Below are 14,858 nucleotides of genomic sequence, written 5' to 3'. Positions count from 1 at the left end.
GGTATATATATCTCCGTAGCGAACGTCTATCCCAGGTCCTTAGTGTGATTGTGGGTAGTCTTGGCACAAATGAAAACAAGCCAGTAAAAAAAAAAAAAAAAAAGCCTTGATGTATATTTACTCATTTGAGGCACACAAGATTTTCCAACTCTTTGTAACGGTTGGGCTTGTATGTATCCAATATACTGAAATAACTCTTTCATGCAATTGTAAGTCTGAATTATATATTTGTCTGCTGGGCACATATGTTGAAGGAAAAACCTCCCTAATTATGGGTCTTTCAGAGAGATTGGAAGAGTGACAAAGCCCTTGTAATCTTTTGGGTCAATTTTCATAAGCTCCAAAACCTCTCTTTGAAAAGGAAATTAAATTTCAGTGTACAAAAGGGACAGGAGATTCAAGGATATAAAAAAAGAGACTCTTATTCTACTTTGATCTTGTCCTCAGGAGTTCATTTACTTTAGTGCTCTTCAGTGACACAAGTTAAAATGAAGAGTTGCCTTTAACTGGAGCCTTCCTGCCTCTTGGCATTTCGGGAGGTACTCAATTAGCAGCACACTTCTCCCGTACATTATTTACACAGCTTCAGCTGGAGGGGTGGCTCTGTGTGAAGCATCTGCTTGGAAACCCTTGGCTTGTTACACCCTGTGCCACCCATGCCAGCCAGCACCTTCCCCAGGACAGCGTGTTCAGCCCTCCTCAGTTTTTCTGTCCCAGTCCAGAGCCAGAGATGCTCTGCCCACTGTGCTCAGTGCCTCGACAGAGCTGCTCTGGTGTCAGAAGTTGGGGTGGCCCTGGGCTCCCTTTCCTGCTTTCAGCAGAGGCAGGGTGTTACCTGCAGGGCACGGCTGTGCTCAGGGTCCTTTCTGGACCTATCTGGGAACCTGACAGTTTCTAATCTGCTTGAGCACATGTCCAGTGGGGTAAAGGAGGGAATGGTTGGATGTGAATAAAAAGAATGAATTCGTTTATTAGAGAATAGCATGTGTTTTCCTGATTGTCCTGGAAACAACAAAGCCCCAGCACAGGTCTGTGGTGAGCTTGGTGTTCTGTTCCTCTGCTGATTTCTCACTTCGTTTACTCTGTTTTGGTGCTGCTATAGAGTAACATTTCTGTGTCAGGAGGTTTCAGTCCTGTGCCTCATCAAAGTCCCAGTCTGTGGTTCTGCCACACCAGCTTTTAAGTTACCACTAAGTTTTTAAATTGTAGTTCTGCTAATATACATTTGTTTTAGCTTTTTGCTTAGTAGTGTGTAGAAGCATTGTCTCTGAAAGTGCAAAAGAGGGGAGAAAATGTATTACTTACTCTTTTGGCTCACTCACTTGGTGCACAGTCTAATTCTGCAGGGCAGACAGTGAGTTGCCCTGTTTGTATGAATTTGTCACACATCTCTGCCAGAAACAAACTTGAGCACTTCTTTACAGTTTTTCTTCCAAACTTGATTATACTGCTAATGGTAATGGCCTCTCAATTGAGGAAGGTCACTTTTCAAACTAAACATAATTTTGTGTAAGACTTGGTATGTGCTTATCAATTTTCTTTTTTTGTTTATGTAAAACTGGGAGCAGCTTGAGAGGAAATTAAGGTCATGCAGATGGCAGTTCCATCTTCTAAGTTATAAAAGCATCTTTTATGTCAAGTGAGTTGCAAATGCTGCCATTAAATGATAGTAGAAATAAATTTTTACTTGGAACATCTTTTGCACCTATTTTCAAAAGTGTAGTGAAGCAGAAACCTGCTTTTAAAAAGCAAAGGGAAGAGAGAGAGCAAACTCAGCTCCCCAGCATATTTCAAGTGCTGTTAATCCCACCACCTGGTGGAGCTTTTCATGGCTCTGGCTGAGAGAACTCTGAAAAGGATGCATTTTTTGTCTCGTTTCAACACTGTCACATGCCACATGTAGTTTCTTCAACTTTTTTCTTTTTCATAGCAGACTTAATTAATTTTCTATCATTCTGTATCTTTTATACTTTGCAGAAGGCAGCATAGGGCTATTAGTGTCTCATGTGAAGCAGCAGATAGATGAACTGGTGAAGTAGGGGGTGAAGTTTTCACCTACAAGCACTTCTTAAGTGAAGGAATTATTTTTAATAACCAGCCCCTCTGCCGAGATACTCTGGTGGAACCTTTCAGTGCAAGCCCAGTTAGCTTTGTACTGATAGTTTTTGTACTTTTATATTAATATTACTATAAAATTTTTATTTACTATAAAATATTTGCTAACAGCCTGTGTTCAATCAAGCTTGCAAGGAGCAGAGAGGCAGATAAATTTTGAACTGATCTGAGATTCCTGATATAGGTTATTAAAACATGGGAATGAGTTCCAGGAATTAAGGTGAAGTATGGCAGAGATATTCACCCCCTCTGCTGCAGTCTTGCCTGACTGCATCAAAGCCTATCTGTGATGTTTATGTGTGCCTCCTAACTGATAAATGAAAATCTAACTCACAGGTATGCAAGCTGAAAGTAAACTCTGGGGTTATCTGTCAGCTCACAATTCAGAGGAATTGCTTACAACAGGGAGAAAGCTCCTTGACCCATACAGACATTTCCTGTTCAGGACATGCAGCCTTGCAGGCAAAATGCTGTTGTAAATGTTTGTGTTGCTCTTTTTGCCACAGGGCCTGTGGCAGCAGGCAGCAGACCAGTGGAGGCCGTGGCTGGCCTAGGGATGTGACAGCTCCCCTGTGCCTCTCTGCTCCTGGCAGGAATGGGGTGCTTGGTGGGATGGACAGCTGCCTTTGCAGCCCATCCACAGCAGGTCTGCATTCCTCTGTGGGCCAGCTTGGGATCCACTGTCCAGCAGGCATCTGCTCTGTATCACCCAGCATGTGTCTGCTCCAGGGAGCTGGGATCTCCTACCAGGCTTCAGGGACCTTGGCTTCTGTAGGCTCTTAGTGCTGTTTGAACTGCCCTGGACTAGCTGTCCCTGTCTTCTGACACCTGGTGTTGTATTTGAGACTTCAGGAGGGTGGGTTTGATGCCCACGGTATCTTCAGTGGCACCTGAAATGTGTTTGGCAGCTGAATTGACCCTGTGGGAGCTGTGTGAGTTTTCTGGGCACCAATTTCTATCCTATGAAATAGATAACCTTATCAACATAAGTGGTCTCTGTTCAGGATGTGTGTCTGTTGTTCAAAATTGTCACTTCTTGTGACGCCTCTTGTCCTGATAACTGCTCTGGCCTGACCTGGCACTAATTAACAGCAGCCACAGAGGTACTGCTGTCCCTTCTGGTCACCTTTCCCAATCTTACCCAACCTCCTCTTCCCACTGGTGCCAAGTGTCCCATGCTCGAATTTGTAAGGATTAAGTAAAATGTCCCATAAGACTTTGAAAAGCTCTTTTAAGTCACAGCCCCCTGAAGCTGTGAAATAGCTGTGGAATGTGGAAAATGGGGGGCCTTCACAGACAGGGAGCTCTTTTTAAAAGAAACTCACCCATAGTATTGGTAGAAGCTTGCTCTGAACCATGAGATAAGATTAGGAATGTCATCAATTGTAAAGACTGTAGTAATTGTTAAAATGCAATTCTGGGGCAAAGGAGGGTGGGAAGCAATTCTTTCCTGGCTTCCTTTCACTTGGAAGTGCTGTGATTAAGTTGCTTCATCTGGACTGACGTGCATGTCCCTCCTTGGGGAGAGGAAGATTTGTGCCCTGGGTAGGAGATGACCAAACCTTAGAGCAGACAGGAGTTGTGCTATTTCAGGAAACCTGTTAACCTCATCAAACCACATCTGTTTCTCTGGGCCAGTCCCTCAGCTATTTCTGCCAAGCAATTGCAAGGTGTCCTAGAATGAAACAGAGACACAACAGAAGTGATTGAAACCTGCAGCTGGTGACAAATGTTTGAAGTGTAGCTGTCTTTCTCTGAGGACATCATCTCAATAGAACTTTCTTAGTTTGTTTTTTTTTTTTTAATAGTAACTTTTCAGGTTTTCAATGCAGGCTCAGCACTCTGTAGCTTTCCATCCCAAAAGATTTGAGGGGAGGACAAGGAGGAATGGGTGACAGGTTAGAGCCCACAGGGTCCAAGCACAACATTTCCCACCTTGCTGGTGCCTGACAGAGGACTGCTGCTGGCATGGAGGTGATCACACATTCTCCTGGTACCCCCAACACTCCTGCAGTGGACTCCTTAGCCATCCTCTTGGAGGATTGTTCTGCAGAGTAAAAACTGGCAGAGTGACACTGAGGTATTAAGTCTGATGCAATTTTAAAATGTCTCTGGACTATATAATTGCTGCTGACAGTTTTCCAGGAGCCATGGAGTTCTGTATTTTTTTTTTGTTTTGTTTTCAGAGCTTTGGAACACCAAAACAAAACAAAGATTTTGCCTTTTAAAGGACACTGCATTATTTCTAGAGGCTGGATCTTCAATCAAGAACTTAATCTTACTTATCTGAAATACTTTGTGTGCTGACACATCACAGTGTTGTACCAGCTCAGAAAAGAAATCTAATTCTATCAAATCTGCCAGCTCAGTTAATATGACCCTGCCAGGGAAGCAGAAGGCATCACCTCCAGTTCTTTTAGGAAGGTATCAGATTCCCACTGCCAGCTCAAATTCAAAGCACAGTGCACATGGCCAGGTTTGGATTAAAAAAAAAATTCTGAGGTACTTCTTGCATCCTGGCATGCAAAACCACAGATGAAATTGGAAGATGTCATCTGAATATTTGGGTTGAAACAGCAGTTTGAGTCCTACAGACAGTCCTTTGGGAATAATCCTGAAGCAGAGACCTGTGTTACTCCACCCTGAGACTTCTAAAACTCCTGTGTAAAGAGCATGGTGTAGGGCTGCCTGCAACTTGAATCAGAGCTGACCTGACAGTTTTTGTCTCTTTTTGACACTCTGGAGTGCATCCAAAGCTGCCAGGGTGTGATAAGGACATCCACACCTGTATCTTAAATTCCTTTAGCCTGATGGGAGGTGGTGATGCCTTCTATGGAACCTGCAGCCTGCATTACTGCAAGACTTTGGCTATAAATGCTTTTGCTCTGTGCATCTAATCCTTCTTTTACTAGAGCTTCACTTCAATCAGTTTGTGTAAATTATGTGACTTAGATTTTTTTTTTGTGACAACACTGAAAAATATACTCATTTACCTTGAATTGAAGCAATTTTTAGTTAAGCAAAGGCAGGTCAAAATAATTATGGTTTTGAGAAAGTGGTGCATTGTTGCTTTTGGATATACTTTGTCTTAATTCCAGGTCCATTTCAAACCTCTCAGGTAGTCAAAATCACTCATTTTGAAAGAACCAAGTTTGCCTTCAGACATGTCAGAATGATTCCTCTGAATTTGATGTGACCTGCATTGTCACAGTTTGTCAGCCAATGGCAATACTGATGTTATAGCTGAATCTGGGGTTTTGTTTCTTTTCTTTTTGAAACTATTTTTGTAGTGAAGTTATTATTCTTTGGAAGGTTTACCCTGTTTTTCTCTTCAGGGACAATTCTATATATTTCAAGTAAGAAAAGGATCTCTCCTGTTGCTCAGTCTAGTGCTTATTAGAAGAATTAGAACTCTTCCTTCTTGATCTCTCTTCTCTTTTCAGCTCCTGTATTCTCTGCTTTCCCCCTTCAGTTAAAATCTGCCTTTATGGGGAAGCATTGACTTTATGATCAGGTCTCCTGTCACTTCACTCTGCCTGTTAAAACAGATCTGCTGCTCCTCTCAAGCAGCTGGCTTGATTCTAGCCTAAAAATTAAACCCGAGGAGTGAAAATGAACTTCTGCTTGCCCACTATCAAGTGTTCAGCTTCATCCTTCAGACTCTAATACTGAGGGCTGCCTGATATCTCCAGGGGATCAAGCAGCAGCACTGGTGAGACCACAAAGCAGGTAGAAACTAAATTTGCAGGCAGGACATTGACGCGTGGACAGCAGCTGAGAATGCCACAGCCACTGGAACTGTGCAAGTTATCACAGAATCCTAAAGCATCCTTGCTTGGAAGGGACCCCAGGGATCATTGAGCTGGCCCTGTGCAGGACATCCCAAGAATCCCCCCTGTGCCTGAGAGTGTTGTCCAAATGCTTCTTGAGCTCTGTGAGGTTGGTGTTGCAATCACTGCCCTGGAGTGCCTGTTCCAGTGCCCAGCCACCCTCTGGGGGAAGAACCTTTTCCTGGTGTCCACCCTGAACCTGCCCTGACACAGCTTCAGGCCATTCCCTCCAGTGCTGTCACTGATCACCTGAGAGAAGAGATCAGTGCCAGCCCCTTGTCTTCTCCCCCTGAAAAAGTTGTAATTGCAGTGAGGTCTCCTCAAGGCTGAGCAAACCAAGTGACCTCAGCTGCTCTTCATGGCCACCCCTCAAGGCCCTTCACTGCTTCACAGCTCTCCTTTGGACACTTCTTAATATTTTTCTATCTTTCTTGTGTTATATTGCTGTTGTGATGTTGTGATGAAGTTCTCTCTTGTGCTCTGGAGGCTGTGCTGTAATGGCAACACAGAAATACAAGGGAGAGCTGCATTACCCTTTATAAAATGTCAGGAGTTAAGCAGACCCCTGCAAAAACTTCTCTTGCTTAGGAAGGCAATATTGAAATGTAAACTGGCTCTTAGAAAATATCATATGGAAACCAAAATTGTCTTTTCTGGTGCTGAGAGGAAGAAAACAATTTGGGAGGGCAATGTGAGGATGCTTTATAAGTTTGGTAAAAGGCAGCTCCCTTCTATTGGGCTCCAGAAATGCCTATGGTTGGTTTGCTGGTGTAAGTGGGGACTCTGCAGTGGAAAAAATCGTGGAAAAAATCTGGGCAGGGCACACATGTGTGGGGTCAGGATATGGCTTTGCTTCAAGATTGCAGCTATGGGGAACAAGATGTCAGCTCCACCAAGATTATTCTGATGTCTGCCATATGGTGATGTGAAGTGCCCATGGAAGTACCAAGAGTGTGTGTGAGACACTGAGAGCTTCATCAGAGCTTCAGGACAGTTTTTTTCTAATTTCATCTCCATTTCTCTCCTTCCTGTGTAGGTACTGAAATGTTCTTTAGTCTGCTCTTCAGGATTTTTTCCCTGTCACGCTTTAACCCCCCAGACAGCAGCTAAACCCCACACAGCCACTCTCTCACGTTCCCTGCAATGGTAAAAGTGAAAAACTCATGGGTTGAGACAAATTTAATGTGTAAAGCATGAGCTGCACATGGCCAGCAAAGCAAGCTAAGGAATTCATTCATCACTTCCATGGGCAGGCAATTGTTCAGCCATCCCCAGGAAAGCAGGGTGATTTATTTTGATTTATTTTTTTTTTTAATTATCCCACATAATGGTGAATGGGAAGGTAAATTCCATCACTCTGAACAGGTCTCCCTTTCTTTTTCTGCTCCCATCTTGCTATGCTGCCCATGATGCTGTATGCTATGATAACCTGGGGTCAGCTTCCTGGCTGTGCCTCTTTCAGTTCCTTGTGCACCCCCAGCCTCCTCGCTGGTGGGGTGGGGTGGGCTGAGGAGCAGAAGAGGCCTTGGCTTGGTGTAAGCTTTGCTCAGCAATAATGAAAACATGCCTGTGTTATCAACAGTGCACCCAGCACAAATCTAAAACACAGCCCCATACCAGCTACTGTGGAGAAAATTAATGATCCCAGCCAAAACCAGCAGCGTCCTTTTGCACATAATTCCTCTCATCCACCCTTTTTCCTCAAATTCTCCTTGTTTGGAGAAAACAGACTGTTCTTGCAGCTTCCACCAACCCCCTTCCCTCTCTTTGAGGCTTTGTTCTCTGTGTGCCAGGATCTGAGTGAACCAAGACAGCAGGAGAGCCAGGGACACTTCAACTTTGCATCTGAGGACAAGTGTGTGGTGTTGTAGGACACACTTATGGCTGAGAACTTGAGGAAGGCCTGCCCCCTCTCAGCCCCCTGCTCCAGACTTTCTGGATGCAAAAGACGGTATTTCAGTTTCCTGGAGGTTCAGTTCAGCCTGTGAAGTGGTTGGAGATTCCAGTAAAGTTGTAAACACTGCCCTTTTGACCAACAGCTTGATTTTTGAACTACGAAAGTAAAGGGAAATCCACTACATGGACAAAAGAGCTTTAGAGAAGGGATTCACTCTCTGCCACTTCATTGAGTGGTGCAGTCATCAAAGATGTGCAAAAGCACAGCTGATGCAATATAAATCATTTATATTTCTGTTTTGTTTACTGCAATGGGGTTATCACCATAGTGCTACAAGGATTATGCAGTTTGGTGTCTTATCCATGGGGCTGTTCATGAACTTTTTTTGCTTGCCTGGATCTTAAGACCTTACAGAGAAGCAGAGTGTCATTGGGTCACTGTGGCTGTCACAGCAGATTTTCTGTTAAAAAGTAAGCAAAAATAGATATGCAAAAGTAAAAATTGCTTCAGACCTGGAGTTATAGAGAAAAAGCCTGTATTGTGGTGGCAGGATGTGGGAAAGAGCAGCAGCTTCACAACTTTGTGATAAACTGTGAGGATGCTGGAGCACAGCTGTCCTGCATCCTGCTGTTAAATCCATATCTCTCCAGTTCAAAGACAAGGATGTTGTGTGGGGCAGTGTTAAATGCTGTGTACAAGTTCATGTAGATGATGCCAATGGCTCTTCCCTCATCCCATAGCATTGTGAGACCCTTGTATGCTCATTGCAGAAGACCACCAGATTTGTCAGGAACAATTTGACATAATGCTCACAATTCAGACAGGTAATTACACCAACAAAAGTTGTGTGTTAATGCCCAGGTAAGACACTGATTTTTGTTTCTCCAAAAGCTCTGTAACTCTGTTGCATAGAACACCCAATGCTTCAAACAGAAATTACCTCAAGCAACTACATAACTGGTTGTGAGGCCAAAGAGCAGAGGAGCAGGAGATGGAAACTGGCTGTTGAAAAATACAAGGTTATTGAAAAACAAACAGTAGTTGCAGAAGTGGCTGAAACACTTGGAAGTAGCAATGAAACAAAGGAGTTTAGGATAAGCTGCTTCTCCCCAAGGCCAATGTCTCCTGTTGATACTGAGTTGAGTATTGGCAGAGGATGTTGCTATGGAATTGCAATTCATTTTGGAGTGTTTTTAATAAAGGAAAATGACAGAGGCCTGTATTGAAAAGAATCAGTAGGTTGGCATTTCCAATCTAACTCCTTTGGAGGGGGATGTCTCTGTTTCACAGAGCACCAGAAGAGGCTGCTTGTTTCTTCTTCTGTTGTCACCTGACCTGCTGGTGCTGTAGGAGAGCAGCTCATTTGCTGTCTTAGGAGGATGCATGCTTTTTCTTTGCCTGCAAGTGGTCTGGGTGAAGAATTCTATCATAGAATCAATCAGTTGGAAAAGATGTCTAAGATCATCAAGTCCAACCATCAAACTAGCACTGACGTCACGTTCACCATTAAACCACGTCCTCGAGTGCCACATCCACAAGTTTTTTGAACAATTGCAAGGATCGTGACTCCACTGCTCCTGTGGGCAGCCAGTTCCAATGCTTTACAACCCATTTCATGGGACAAAAAGTCCCAATGTTAAATTTAACCTGATGCAGCTTGAGGCCATTTCCTCTCATCTTGTCACTTTTTACTTGGGAGAAGAGACCGATCTGGCTACAACCTCCTTTCAGGTTGTTGTAGAGAGAGGGAAGGTCTCCCTTTTCTCCAGGCTAAACACCTCCATCTCCCTCAACTGGTCCTCACAGGACTTGTATTCCAGCCCCTTCACTAGATATATACAGCTACCAGATTAAGACAGGAGTGCTCAGTGTGGCTCTTGTCTCTACTGTTCTTGGAGAAAAGCTTCCCACACTCCAGTGACAGTAGCCCTTTATCCCCTTGGCTTAAAATACCCAAGTCCTGTCTGGTGACTGTCATCACACTAATTGAGAAACAATCCTAAGAAATTTGCCCCATTTTTAAGTTACTATCTTGGAAAAAGGACAGTTGTCTTGTGGGAACAAGCTGGACCAAGAGTCATATCTTAGTGCAGCAGAAGGCAATCCTTAGATCCTCCTCAGGCAAGCTGTCAGAGACACACCCAGATTTTCTTTTTTTTGTGTGTGCTTGTGAATTTTTAAAGAAGCATTGCTCGAAATGTCTTTTTTTCTGACTTATCTTACCCCACACAAGCTTATAAGTCCTCTGTATTGTATGAAATAAACCCACCAGGCACAGCTCCATTTTCGAAAACAACTTTTCATTAAGGTGTAACTCTCCCCTGCCTTGCTCTCAGAGCCACTAACCTCACATTTGGCATGTCTCTGAATTTGGAAAATAGTATTATGAGTCTGGCTCTTGTCTTCCAGTACACTTTTTACACCTTTACTGTCTTGCTTGGAAATTTAGTGGCTCTGCTATGCAGAAGATATCAGTGAGGAGCTTCTCATGGAACAGACTGGAGCTGGAACAAGACCCCAAAGGAACTTGATGCTCTTGCTGTGGGAGTTTCAGGCTTGCTTGGCAGAGGGGCACAGCCTGAGGGTGGGATCACCAGGGTGGCATTTAACCCTTTCCACTCCTGGAAGAGACCAGGTGGCTTTACAAGGGTGGAACTTGGTGCCATTGGGGCTGGTGCCACCTGCTGTGCTGTTGACACCCTCCTCACTTAAACACTGAGATGTGGCGTGCTGCCCCCTGTGCCCAAGGGTTAAGTTAAGGGCAAGACTGGGAGAGATTTACTTGTTTTGAAGTATCTCTTTCACAGTCCTTCATCTCTACAAAGGGAACCCATCCAAATTTGCCTTTGTTACTTTTGTATCCATTCAGACTTCAGTTGACAACTCTAGTTCTTGGAGCTGGAAATTCTGTTATTAGGGCGCTGAGATTTTTCTGAATATTAAAAATCTCTTGCTTTTATAGCTGTCAGAAGCAATCTTTCAGCTCTCCCCATCCAGCTGCTGTACTCTCTTCTGAGCTTATTGCTACTCCTGGGCAGGTAAGTGTCAGCATTGTTGTGCCTGGCACCAACAATATTGATTTCCAAGGAAAGGAGGGGGTTTTCTGCATCTCAGATCTAGTCCTGTGTTTTGATTGTGATAACTCTCTTCTGTCAGGAAAAAATGCTGCATAACACTTTGCCCTGTCTCCAAGAGAGAGTAGGGTCGTGCTCAGTAACCTTGAGTGTGGATTTGTTGTGTCTGGTGAGCTCATTAGAGCTTGATCTGCTCATTACCTGGGGACTGTTGAAGGCAAGACCAAAATATTTCAGAAGTCAGCGAGGGCAGCATGCTTCCCTCTGAGTGAGCATGGGAATGTTGTTCAGCACATGTATTTGAATTGATTGCTGAAGCTGACATCTGCTTACTGAGGTTTACAAAGCTTGTGACTTCTCATAGTCTATAAGGCACATGGCATTTGTATGAGCAGGCTTGTCAATGATAGTTCCCTTACCCAAAGCCAACAGGACTCTCCCATCTGTGTAGCAGAGCCCTTCCCTTAGAACCATCAGTCATCACTGTCTGAAAGTCTAGCTGAAAGTGAGTAAAAACAAAATTTTATTTCTTGCTCTTCCCTTCCCCAAGGAAATTCTTTCACTGGTGTGACAGTCTACTTATAGCTCTTATTGAATTTCAACTTCCTGTCCAAAATTGCTGGGACATGAGATAGTTAACAAGATATTGTTCCTGAAAGGACACAGAACAAGGGATCCTTGTCAACAGTACATGGTGAAAGATTTCAAACCTGATGAGTGATCTTTAGGGCATGCAGCAGGCACCCAGAGAGTGTCTTGGGTGTTGAGAGAGTTAAAATTGGTTTGGATTTTTTTCAGGAGGTGCAGAACAAAGCCACAGCACTGGCATTATCATGAAAGATGTCCTTCAGCCTCCCCAGCTGGCTATTTTAGGAGGCATTAAGTGATGTAACCATCATGGCAGAGAGACTGAAACACTTGTTGTGGTTTAACCCCAGCCAGCAATTAAACACCACTCCTCCACCAGAGACTGGGGGGAGAATTGGAAGGTAAAAGCTGGAAAACTCAAGATAAGGACAGTTTAATAGGGAAAGCAAAAGCCATGCACACAAACAAGAAAATTATTTCCTGCTTCCCACAGCCAGGCAAGTGTTCAGCCATCCCCAGGAGAGCAGGGCCCTGTCACAGGTAATGGTGACTTTTGGAGACAAGTGACATCACCCCAAATGTCCCCCCTTCCTCCTTGTCCCCCCCACCTTATACACTGAGCATGATGTCATATGGTCTGGAATATCCCTCTGGTCACTTGGGGTCACCTGTCCTGGCTGTGTCTCCTCCCAGCTTCCCATGGACTCCCCAAAACACAGCCCCATACTGGCCCAAATCAGCCACCACTCCAGAGCAAATGGAGCAGTGTTTGTGCAGGCCCATGGGTAACTTCATTGTTCCCTATCACTTGTGGGATTTGTGTCTTTATCTAAACAGGATGGAGATTTGTCACTTGGCTTCTTTCACCAGGATTCTCTAGGTGCACACTGAAAACCACTATGCTAGCAGGGTGCACCACACCATGGTGAATGGCAAAAGTTCCATCCTTTTGGTTTAGCTGGACAGAGGTGAACTTTTCGTTAAGGTGCTGAAAAGGTGGTTCCTGAGTTTACCTAAAAAAAAACAAGGTGCTGACTGGCATGGTTTTATTTTCATTGCTTGACCTATCAAAGGAGACAGTGGCATGGAAAGGACACAGGTAACTTTCAGGTGACATTGCATTAATTTGTAGCAATGCTGGAATTTCTGTTGAGATGCTTCCTATGGATGTTGAAGGCATCCGGCAAAGGCTCTGCTTGTTCTTTCCTTTGATATATGCCCAGAACCAGAGACAGATGCTGTAAAATGGAGTAATTAAATGTGTTGATTTCTTGTAAAAATGGTTACTGTAGTTCATTTCATAGTTTGGGGGTAAGGAGGATCTTTAAACATATCTTCACTCTGCTTGTGTAATTTGAAGGTGGCCTTTTTTCTCTTTTTTTTTAGTGTCAATTAATGGAAGTTTTTGGGTTGGGTTTTGTTTCTTTCTTTTTCAAGCACAAGGCTTATTTAAGAACTTTGTAGACAAAAATATTTTGCAATGCCAAAAATCTTCTGCAGTGTGTTCAGAGCAGGACTTTCTTTGCTCTTCAGCTCAGAGTGCTTTAGACAGAATGGGAGAAGGACATGAAAGAGAATTGTGTTGTACTTAGCAGAATTAGAATAAGCCCACAAGCACATGGTTTGTACTTTTTAATTCCAAGAGCCTGAATCTGATCTCACTCCTACTAATCTCTGAAGGGATTATTCCTGATTTACACCATCCTGAATGAAATCAGAATCTGGCCCTGAAAGCCTGTTTGTACTTCAGACATTGTCTCAAGGCAGCTGACCTGCAAATATGAAAAGGAGACCTGAGTTCCTGTGGGTTAACTGTTTAAATTTGTCAAGCTAAGTCGACTACAGCTTGTTTAGCAGGGAAATGGAACTGCAAAACCTCAGGCTAGAACCCATTTACCTCTGTTGGACTAATAGGAGGAAATCAGTGGATCCTCTTTGGTGTAACACAGTGCTCTGCATTTGCATAGCATCTTTCATCTGAGGATATTAAACAACTACTTCATTGCACTTCTGGAAGCTGTTCAGCCAGACAAATCTCTTTAATGACCTGCCACGACTCTGGTTGCTAGCAGTGAAGCAAAAATAAGTTAGTACATTGAGTCTCTGGTCATGAGTGGCATCTGTAAGAAGAGGTCTGCAACCTAGAACAGTGTGAAGCTGTTAGCTGAAAATACTGGGGTTTCTGGAAAAAAGGCTATGTCATACTTCGCTGCTGAGAAGAAAATTGATTTTTATTAGCACAGGTCCAGTTAGTGTTCACTGAGACAGGTACCAAAAGCAAATGTACAGTTTCAGGGTGGGAAAGCACAGGTTGCCTTTAAGTCATCATGCCAACTTCTTTAAGGCCCCAAATGAATATTTTTTGTTCATGTTTTGGTTGTCTACGTACTCATTTTTAAGGCTGTGTTTACACTGAGATTAAGGGAAAGCTGAACACACCTTTTCATGGGGCTGCTCTAAAGGAAACTGGTATATTATTATACACCTGTGCATATTCTCCAATGAACAGGTCATGTTTGTCATTTTGCAAAGCACAGTTTTGGTGTGGTGACACATTTGCACAGTGTTTGAACATACTGAATGCAGCCATACAGTGGGAACCAGATGGGCAGCCTCATGCAATGGCCCACCTATTTCCTTTTAGATTTTGTTCTTGAATTCTGTTATCAGCTCAAATTTCTTAGTAGCTGTCTCATTGCCCTGTCAATTTGAGATGCTCCAAGCTTTAGACTACAGTAGTTAGATGAGTGTGGAGGGTGCTGTCTTTATGGACTGTAGAATGCCTACATCCCATCATTCACCCAGCACAATGGAAAAAACACTGAACCTCTGGCTCACTTATCAACAAGGCTCAGTAGAGGAAGAATTTGCTCACCCTGGTTCAGTCATCCCATGCAAACATCTGCTCCTGCTCTGGAGCTGAGCTGCTTTTTCCTTTCCAGCCTGAAAGCATGGTTATGACATTAAATATATTGAACCAAATTTGACATGCACAGTCATTTGTCTGGAAAGTACCCTTAATTTTCCTTGCAATAAGTAAGAAAGTCTGCTTCTTCCTCAAAGGTGTATCTAGTTTTGTTGCTAGTCACTCCAAGTTGTTAGCCATGGCTGATGTAAGCCCTGCCTGTCTTTATCAGCAGAGACTGGAGGAACTAATGACTATTCCTGGAGGTGAGACTTCATTGATTCAAGCTGAAACAGCTGGTGAGCAATGCTCTGAGGAGTTGGCATTAGAATAAAAAAACCCAGTTGGCTTTGTGTCCATAGTTCATATGAGTAACCCAGAAAACTCTTGTTAAAATCTCTGCATTTTTCTGTTTTCCATAAAATAGTCATCATCATCTCAGGTCCACA

The 14,858-nt window shown here is 43.5% G+C and overlaps 1 protein-coding gene across 1 annotated transcript in view; it reads left to right on the top strand.

Moving 5' to 3' along the window:
- Positions 1–14,858, top strand: part of ST3GAL1 (ST3 beta-galactoside alpha-2,3-sialyltransferase 1) — a 78,151-nt gene that overhangs the window by 761 nt on the left and 62,532 nt on the right. The gene's annotated exons all lie outside the window — the stretch shown is intronic.

Source organism: Molothrus ater, chromosome 1 (genome assembly GCF_012460135.2).
Source record: "Molothrus ater isolate BHLD 08-10-18 breed brown headed cowbird chromosome 1, BPBGC_Mater_1.1, whole genome shotgun sequence".
Taxonomy (NCBI): domain Eukaryota; kingdom Metazoa; phylum Chordata; class Aves; order Passeriformes; family Icteridae; genus Molothrus; species Molothrus ater.
The sequence above is the reverse complement of the archived record's forward strand: the minus strand, read 5'-3'. Positions and strand labels throughout refer to the sequence as shown.